This window comes from Symsagittifera roscoffensis, chromosome 6, assembly GCF_963678635.1.
Source record: "Symsagittifera roscoffensis chromosome 6, txSymRosc1.1, whole genome shotgun sequence".
Lineage (NCBI taxonomy): Eukaryota > Metazoa > Xenacoelomorpha > Acoela > Convolutidae > Symsagittifera > Symsagittifera roscoffensis.
In genome coordinates this window covers 60,978,909-60,987,693 of record NC_087067.1, presented here as the reverse complement: position 1 = coordinate 60,987,693, position 8,785 = coordinate 60,978,909, and the positions used below count along the sequence as shown (strand labels likewise).

The following is an 8,785-nucleotide window of genomic DNA, read 5'->3' as shown; positions in this document are numbered from 1 at the left end:
CGCAGTTAGTAAAGAAACTCAAGCGAATAAGTAGACAAATTTCTCATTTCTGTTAATAAAGCGATTTTTGCTAAAAAAAACTACTACAGTTTTACCCCGACAACTTTAAACACCTTGTTTCGTATCTCAATTTGAATAAAAGCGCGATTTGAAAGAAGTATAAAATATAAATTTGAATAAATATTGGAATATTTCAGAAAGTTTTTTTTCGGGTCATTAAATTCATTTTTTTTTTCGTGTTAGTCTGTTTAATGACGAGTATGAAATGGAGGTGCTCTGCTTGCCGACCTCACACCATTTGAATCCTACTTGAATCGAGCAAGTAGCCGAGCTCAAACTTAAGTTTTCAAAATATGAAAAGTATTTGGATTGTTTGTAACTTAAACAAAGTTATGAGTTAGTTATGTTTGAATAGAAAAAGATGTGATGCTCAACTACTAGCCAGAAAAATTGCCGAAGACAACTTGAGTGACATCGAGCAAGAAGGGGATGACTTCTCAGATGGAAGCGAAATGGAAGACGAGGTCTCTAAGAGAACCGCGTTCAAAACCTCTGGTTTGTGCAGCTACTCTTCAATTCCTCGGAAACAGCATAAAACTCCCAGGGTACTTCCTAGTGACTGAAAAAGGCGACAATAGTCAGTGTTCAAATTAAAATGACCATTCGTGTAGTCCTAACTGTTTTAGCTCATGCTATCTGAATCTACTGTATCTCAGTTGCAGTATCTCAGGTTCGAGTCAATTTGAGACAAGAGTTTGACAAAAGTTGTACAGATTTTATCATGATATCATTTTCAGGGATATTGCACTGCATGGACAAAGTTCGGACTGCGAGCGCAATATGAGTTCGAATCAGCGCTGCCCTATGGTAACCGCCATAACACAAAATATGGTACAACCACCAAATCCAATCACATACCACCTCACTTAATAAAACTAGGAGAATACACTGATGAATTGATTCACTGATTGAGTTGCTGTTTACCCAATAAATTTGTTTTAGACTTCGTAGCATAAGCTTTCTGAATTTCGATGATCTGAATATTTATTTTTATCTTACACAATTTTGGATTGTGTATACAGTCCACCAGAGACCAAGTATTACTGCGTTGATTTTACTCTGTTGGAATGGACATCCATTTCTAGATTGCGAGGTGAGTCGCTACTCTTAAGAGAAGTTACAACTCTGCAGGTAATGACAATAAAAACGAACGTTCTTATTCGGGGATGGTTCTAAGAGATGTGGTTTCAGACGGAGTTCAAATTTTTCTGGCTGCAAACAAAGTTCCAAGAGAACCCAGAAAACACCAAGAAATCCAAATTCAACCGCGTGAGTCTCATATAAAAACATTTTAAAATAAAATGTAGAAAAAGAGTTACTCTAAAGCAAGGTTTTTCTTTAGTCGCCATTTGAGATTCTACCTTATTTTCCTTGCACATCGGAGGGAATTTTGAATGTTGTCTCCTATTTTCCACCAGAAAGAGTAAGTATCTAACTGAAAGTTTTAAGTGTACAAAACGAAGTGATTGTAAATTATATTATATATGTGATGATTTTTTGCAGGAAAAAGCCTTTAAATTTGTTCACGCTCAACAGATTTTTCTTGGATTTTTTAAAAAAGTTTCGTTCATTTCTTGTGTTTAAAGGAAAATAAACTCCAGAATAGAAAAGCGACAGTGTAAATGTAGAGAAAAACGTGAATGACTTCTAATTTCAAAATGGATTTAGATTTTGAGCGGAAAAAGTTATCATTCGATCCACTTTTTCTCTAAACACCAGTGCTTAAAAAATGTCAATCTTACCAGGGTGACCACTTGGTCTGTAATTACAGACCGGTCTGTAAAGTCTGTTTTTTACATTGGTCTGTATTTTATTGCTGGGCAAAGTTTTCATTGACATTCTGCTTTAATCAGGGTTCCTACCAATGTTAAATATGTTTCAGATATGCCATGTGTCTTCTCTCAGCAGATGCGAGAAAAATACCGATGGGCTGCGGCTGTGCCCGGTCGGCCGGAACAGGCAAAGTGCTGGTTAGACGGGAAGTTGATCAGTGTGCGCAATGGTGCGATTCAGTTGGGGAAACATGAGAAGCAGAAAATCCATATCGATGCTGCAGCGGCGCTTCCTAGACACCCTTCTATTCGAAACTCGCTGGTCTCCGCTGTTGACGACGACTCAGGGCGTTTGAGAGCCACATTTTACCACGTTGTTCGAATTGCTTTGGATGGTGGCTCGTTTCGAAGCAGTGACTGTGTGTCCGGAAAGCGTTCTTTGTATTCGGTGATGTTTCCAGATTCGCGTTTTGTCAAAATTTGTTGTGGGCGAACCAAGGCGCGATATTTGCTTGTTCACGCACTGGCACCATTCGCCCGTTCCGAGGTCATTGATATGTTGAAAGGGAATTTATACTGAATACACGTGGATGAAAGCAGTTATCACAACAAAGTGAGATTGGAATTTTAGGTCGTTCATTTCGACCACTCAAACGAACGTAGACCGCGGTACTTGTCAACCATTTAGCTAAACGTTCAGTTTGATATTGACGAGTTTTTATCTTCGCCATCGAACACCCAGTCATTGCAGTCGCTGAGGTTGGTAGACCCCAAATATGTTGTCACTTGAAGGATGTGGATGTCATCAGATGAATCTTCTCCAGAAAAATGAACTAAAATTCGATAAAGTTAAATCAATTGTGTTATTCGCGGAGAAAATTTCCAATTTTCTGGACAACAAGCCAAAGGTTCAGTCGCTAATTCAACAATCGGAGAGCCTGCTAGGGCTGAATCGCATCAGTGACTACTGTCCCACCAAATTTCTCTCTTTGTTTACCGTTTTGGACAGCGTATGCCATCAGTTTCCATTGCTCAGAAAAATTATTAATTCTTCAAACGACCGAGAGTTACTGTCACATTTCAAAGACAAGACATTTGTTGTCCACCTTGACCAATTTAATGTGCACACAACCCCCATTTATTCGTTCACCAAAGAGGTTCAAACTCCTTCATTGAGTTTATACGGTTGCCTTGGGATACTCCAAAACGAACAAAGGGGAATTAATTCCCGATCAGATGACATTTCAGCGAAGATTGTAAACGTGATCTTGAAATAATCATTTTGTTCTTTTTTGTTGTAATTTAAACTATCATTCGAAATAAATTTTTTGTGGAATACTAGTTTTCGCTTCGTATTCAGGCTAGTCTGTATTTTTTCACGCCCGAAGTGGTCACCCTGAATCTTACACAAATCTGGAAATTCAACATTCTTAAATGTGATAGTTTTCTTCGAAACTTGAAAAAAATTCAAAACTTTTCAATCCAGTTTTTTCGGTTTCCTTAGATTTTTTGCTTTTCCAACCGTCTGTAGGCTATGTTCTCGTATCGAGCTAGTTTTAAAAATTATGTTGATCATAAAATATTATTGCAATTTAGAGTGCTTCAACCTGAAAATTTCTAAAGCGCAAAGAAAAGTCTATTTTTGTCGGTTGTTTTAGTTCATTGACATTTTTCAAACTATATTGAGTTCATTGACATTTTTCAAACTGTATGTTGTCTGTTTTTTTTTGCATCATTTTTTTGTCTTTGTAATTTCAGTTCTAATTATCCCGCTGCAAGTTACTATTGTATCAATAGTAATTTTTTTCAGCTGGATGGGTTATGGTTTTTTCACAAGCAGACACACTATCATTTGGGAGTGACTCCTCTAGTAGGCTGGCTCAAACCCCATATGGTCCCAGAAGTTTTCAACGTATAAGTGCCTCTTCATTACTCAAAAGAGCAGGCGCAGATCAACAAGCAAACAACAAAACAGAAGAAAAGATATTTCGGAGACGCAGAAAGTGGAGAAATTGATAGTTCGAAACAGTCACAAATTCTGTCTAAAGAGGACAAACGGGCTATGCATACCAATGCAAATCATGCAAATATGACAAATAGTTTCGCTGCTAGAGCTAAAATTAAGCTGAAAGATGATTTAGACGAAGGAGAAATAGTTGAAGACGACGAAGATCCGTTTGAAACTCCTGGAAGTGTACGAATGCAAATGAGCAGTGACGTCGCTGGAAGTAGTAGTCAAGATTATGACCAGATGATGTGACAAGTCGGTGAATGAGACTTTAACATGAACTCGAGAGCGAAAAGTGATTTTTCTAGCGACTGGTAATTTGTCTAGTTGCTGATTGTTGAATATGCCTTTTTGTTACTTTCTGTAATTTGGATAAAAAAACTTTCACAAACTGCTTGTTGTTCCACCTTGTGTTTGGGCTAAATGAACAATCTAAGCGTGAGTTGCTTGAAAGTACAGAGAACAAGAAAATGTCCACACAACCAAGGATGTTAGTACACTTTTTGCCCGCAAATTAGCATAGAAGAGATCTCTGCTAAAAATCTCAATTTAGTATCTGTAAAATGTTCGTGACTAGTTGTGCAACCGAATCTTCGAACTTTCGTTCGACGAGAAACCTTCGAAGGCTCTCACGAACATTCGGTCCTATTTCCAAGTCTCACTACTTCGGTGAGGAAAATTTTCTGAATAACATGTCGAACACCCCGTCTCAGCGTGTTTTAGCAGTGCTGCAAACGTTTTACCCAAGAGAAGGGCTTCACTTACTGGAGATTGAGTAAACATGCGAAATATTCTGCTTCAAAATTCAAATGATTTCAATTAGTAATTTTAATTTTTTTCAAGAATACGGAAAATCCAAGGAAATATCGAACTTTCGATGAATGTTCGAATGTTGATGACCAACGTTTGAAGACTATTTTTGTACCAACTTTGCACGACTAAACGTGAGTGTCATCTGCATTTGTTATACAATTTTTTTTAACAGCTTCAGTGTTGTTCTGTGTTTGAATAGCCATGAAATTATACCTTTAAGCTATAGGTTGGATCTTTGAATCGTTAGGCGGCAAGTTTTTGTCTTATAACATTTCACTGATTGTAGCGAAGACACCTATATAACAAGTAGGAAAAACCTGGAAAAAATTAGTTTCTAAGAGCGCAAATTTGATTTTGTGGTTTGATTTTGATTTCATTTAAAGTTAATTCTTTAAAGAAAGAAATTTGAGCTATTGAACAGCAAAAGATGAAAGGTCAGAAGAAATATGAATGAATTCAAAATGGTTTTTCTTTTTCGGAAATCCCCGCGGAATGAAAAAAGTTTATCTATTAATCCTCTTCTCTCAAATCGGGTTAGCATAAAAACAGTCCATCATAAAATGTCTCGAAAATAGTTTCTCTTTATTTTTTCTTTACACAACGAAGCGTAGTGTATTATTACGGTGCATTTTTTTAAAACCTAAGTCGCAAATAAAAGCGCTCCTGTTGGCCCTTTTGGTATATTCGAATGTAATCATAATTATTCCAATTTAAACTTAAGCAATATAATAGTAATGCTGTTTCTTTTTTTTAGCTAGTGTTAGGTCCTGATTTAAAAAAAAAAATTATGAAAGCCGATGTAGACTTCGGGAATTTTTTCAGCAATTTGTGCCGTTTTTTTTAAACTAGCAATTTCTGATATTAAGGGTTCAGTTTAAAAAATCAAGGCGTGGAAATTTTCCCTGCACAAGCAGCTCCTACCATGTTTTAGAGGAGGAATGTTTATTGCTACAGAAAAGGTCAAATTTTTAATTTTTTGATCATTTTTTGGATTTTTTCGAAAACTATCCAGACAAATCTGAAATAAAAATCAATTAAAGTTTTCTTCTTTAAATAAACAGCTAGTCTCCTACTTGAGCAGAGAAATTACTAGGCGTGTGCGTGAAGTCCATTTTTTTGAAATTTTGAAAACTAGGAATTTCTGTATCACTACAGATTATGACTAAAAGTATTAAAACAGGTACATCCAGCATTAGCTGGGCCACTAGTTCACATCCAAGTGACCGTGGCGCAGATCCGAGGACGCGAGAGACACTTCTAATCATCGGGTTGGAGATTCAAATCCGAAATATTGAAAACGTTTTGTTTTTTTTTTGCTCATTGTTTTTCTATTGTTTCCCAAGGTTTATTTTTTCCTTAAACTTCTTTTTCCTTATTTCACTGTTTTGCCTGCTTAGAGCTCTTTTTTGCATTTTCTTTGCTTGTTTTTGCAAATCGCCGCTTCGCCTTTGTGTTGAAGTTCTAAGCTTGGAGTTTTTGGTTAATGAAAGCGGGTGTTTTTTCGGTTTCGCTGCGTTCATTGACACATCTCAAATTTCGGTGGCTGGTTTTTGCATTAACAGTGCTACTTGACCTTTGTGTTACACTTGCCAGAGGAGGTATATTGCTATCGGGAACCAGACTTTTTATAGTCAACAAGTTTTTAAAAATTTAAGGTGAACATTACTGAGTGCGTGTCTGCCTTGAATAAATCAAGTCTTCGGAATTGTTTGTCTGCCTATTTTATGTCGGCGCAGGCAGTTCGCTTTATGTTTTTTCGCTTCGAAAGTGGCCTCGTTTCGAAAGTGGGATTTAATTTCACGATTTGTCAGTGAAATTAAAAAAATTTGTTGATCCATTTTATCAAAAGGTGTTATTTTTATGAATTTGGATGAAAATGCCAATCAAAATAGATTTTTGGAATTAAAAAAATGTTGCCGTGATAGGTTGTTTCTACAAGTATTGGAATTTTAAATGTTTAAAAAAAAAACGCGATAGTTTGTTTTCGCGTTACTTGAATTCATAGGCACTTGTCGAACTTTCTGTTGGCTGTTTTGTACTTCTTGGTGCTCGAATTAAAATTGTCGGCTGTACACAGTAAAACTTGGTCGGTTTCATAAGTACAAACTGCTTTTATGTGAGTGAGAAGGCCGATGTAAAAGCTTAAAAAAAAATAAAAATTTTGCAAAGTTACTATTGTAAACTGTTTCTGTTAGTTTTCGAATTTTCGGATTGAACTTTGGAGTCTTCGGATGGCCATTGGATGTCGGCTGCAAACATGTTAGCGTATTAGTTCTAGAATTTTTAAATTTTGTCATGTTAATTTCCGTTTGAACTAACAAAAAACAAAGTCAACAGAGTGAAGCCTTCGAATAAAAAAATGTTATCAGAAAATTTTGGGAAATCTTATTGGAAAAACACAAAACCTTGAATGGCGCTCTTTTAAAAGATGGTTGCCGTATTGCTTTTTTGCATCAAAATTGTTTTTCATTGCCTTGTTAATCAATTACGGTCATGATCACTTTTTCATTATTTGGTCTGTTATTACCCTTGCGATAAGCAAGGATTTTGCAATCGGCTACTAGACTTGTTTCCCGTAAAAACTTTGTCCACAGGAGCACCTCCAGAGGATCACTCGATCACTTCCAGAGATTCTCTCGTTTTTTAAAAACAACTTCATTTCTAGAGAATCCTCTGACTTGCTCAATTTCTTGAAAGTTCAAATAAAAGTACTTCAAGCCGGTTTCAGCTTAAAATTATCTTTTCAAAAATTTTTCGGGTGTTTGGTTTCTGTCGGTTTTATAAGATTAGTCATTCATCCGGTTTAGTATCCTTTTTTTTTAAAAAAAATCTGTCAACCATCCGGTGGTATCTGGAGTGGATAACACAATTTCTTGAGACGGCAAAGGCTTATGGTTCGAATTCGGCTGGGATTTTTTTTCGGCAAACTGCTTTAATTTCTTTTTTTTTTATAAAATCAGTCAACCATCCGGTGGTATCTGGAGTTGATAACACAATTCCTTGAGACGGCAACGGCTTTTGGTTCAAATTTGGCTGGGATTTATTTTTTTGTCAAACTGCTTTAGTTTCCTTTTTTTATAAAATCAGTCAACCATCCGGTGGTATCTGGAGTGGATAACAAAATTCCTTGATACGGCAAAGGCTTATGGTTCGAATTCGGCTGGGACTTATTTTTCCTTTTTTAATTCCCTGTTTAATTTGCTTTTTTAATATAAAATCAGTCAACCATCCGGTGGTATCTGGAGTGGATAACACAATTCGTTGAGACGGCAAAGGCTTTCAACCATCCGGTGGTATCTGGAGTTGATAACACAATTCCTTGAGACGGCAACGGCTTTTGGTTCGAATTTGGCTGAGATTTATTTTTTTGTCAAACTGCTTTAGTTTCCTTTTTTTATAAAATCAGTCAAGCATCCGGTGGTATCTGGAGTGGATAACACAATTCCTTGAGACGGCAAAGGCTTATGGTTCGAATTCGGCTGGGACTTATTTTTCCTTTTTTAATTCCCGGTTTAATTTGCTTTTTTAATATAAAATCAGTCAACCATCCGGTGGTATCTGGAGTGGATAACACAATTCGTTGAGACGGCAAAGGCTTATGGTTCGAATTCGGCTGGAATTAATTTTTTTGGCAAACTGCTTTAATTTCCTCTTTTTATAAAATTAGTCAACCGTCCGGTGGTATCTGGAGTTGATAACACAATTCCTTGAGACGGCAAAAGCCTATGGTTCGATTTCGGCTGGGATTTTTTTTGGCAAACTGCTTCAATTTTCTTTTTAAAAAATTAGTCAACCATCCGGTGGTATCTGGAGTTGATAACACAATTCCTTGAGACGGCAAAAGCCTATGGTTCGAATTCGGCTGCGATTTTTTTTGGCAAACTGCGTCAATTTTCTTTTTTTAAAAAAAATTAGTCAATCATCCAGTGGTATCTGGAGTGAACAACGCAATTCCTTGAGACGGCAAAGGCTTATGGTTCGAATACGGCTGGGACTTACTTTTTTTTTTTAATTCCCGGTTTAATTTGGTTTTTTTAATAAAAAATCAGTCAATCATCCGGTGGTATCTGGAGTGGATAACACAATTCCTTGAGACGGCAAAGGCTTATGGTTCGAATTCGGCTGGGATTTA

General features: G+C 36.6%; 1 long non-coding RNA gene across 1 annotated transcript; it reads left to right on the top strand.

Annotated features, from left to right (window-relative positions):
• The first annotated feature begins 956 nt into the window (after positions 1 to 956).
• Positions 957 to 4,102, top strand: LOC134848489 (uncharacterized). Its single transcript, XR_010162948.1, has 4 exons — positions 957 to 1,153; positions 1,252 to 1,329; positions 1,403 to 1,483; positions 3,643 to 4,102. It is a non-coding gene; the product is annotated as an uncharacterized LOC134848489 (long non-coding RNA).
• Positions 4,103 to 8,785: the final 4,683 nt, after the last annotated feature.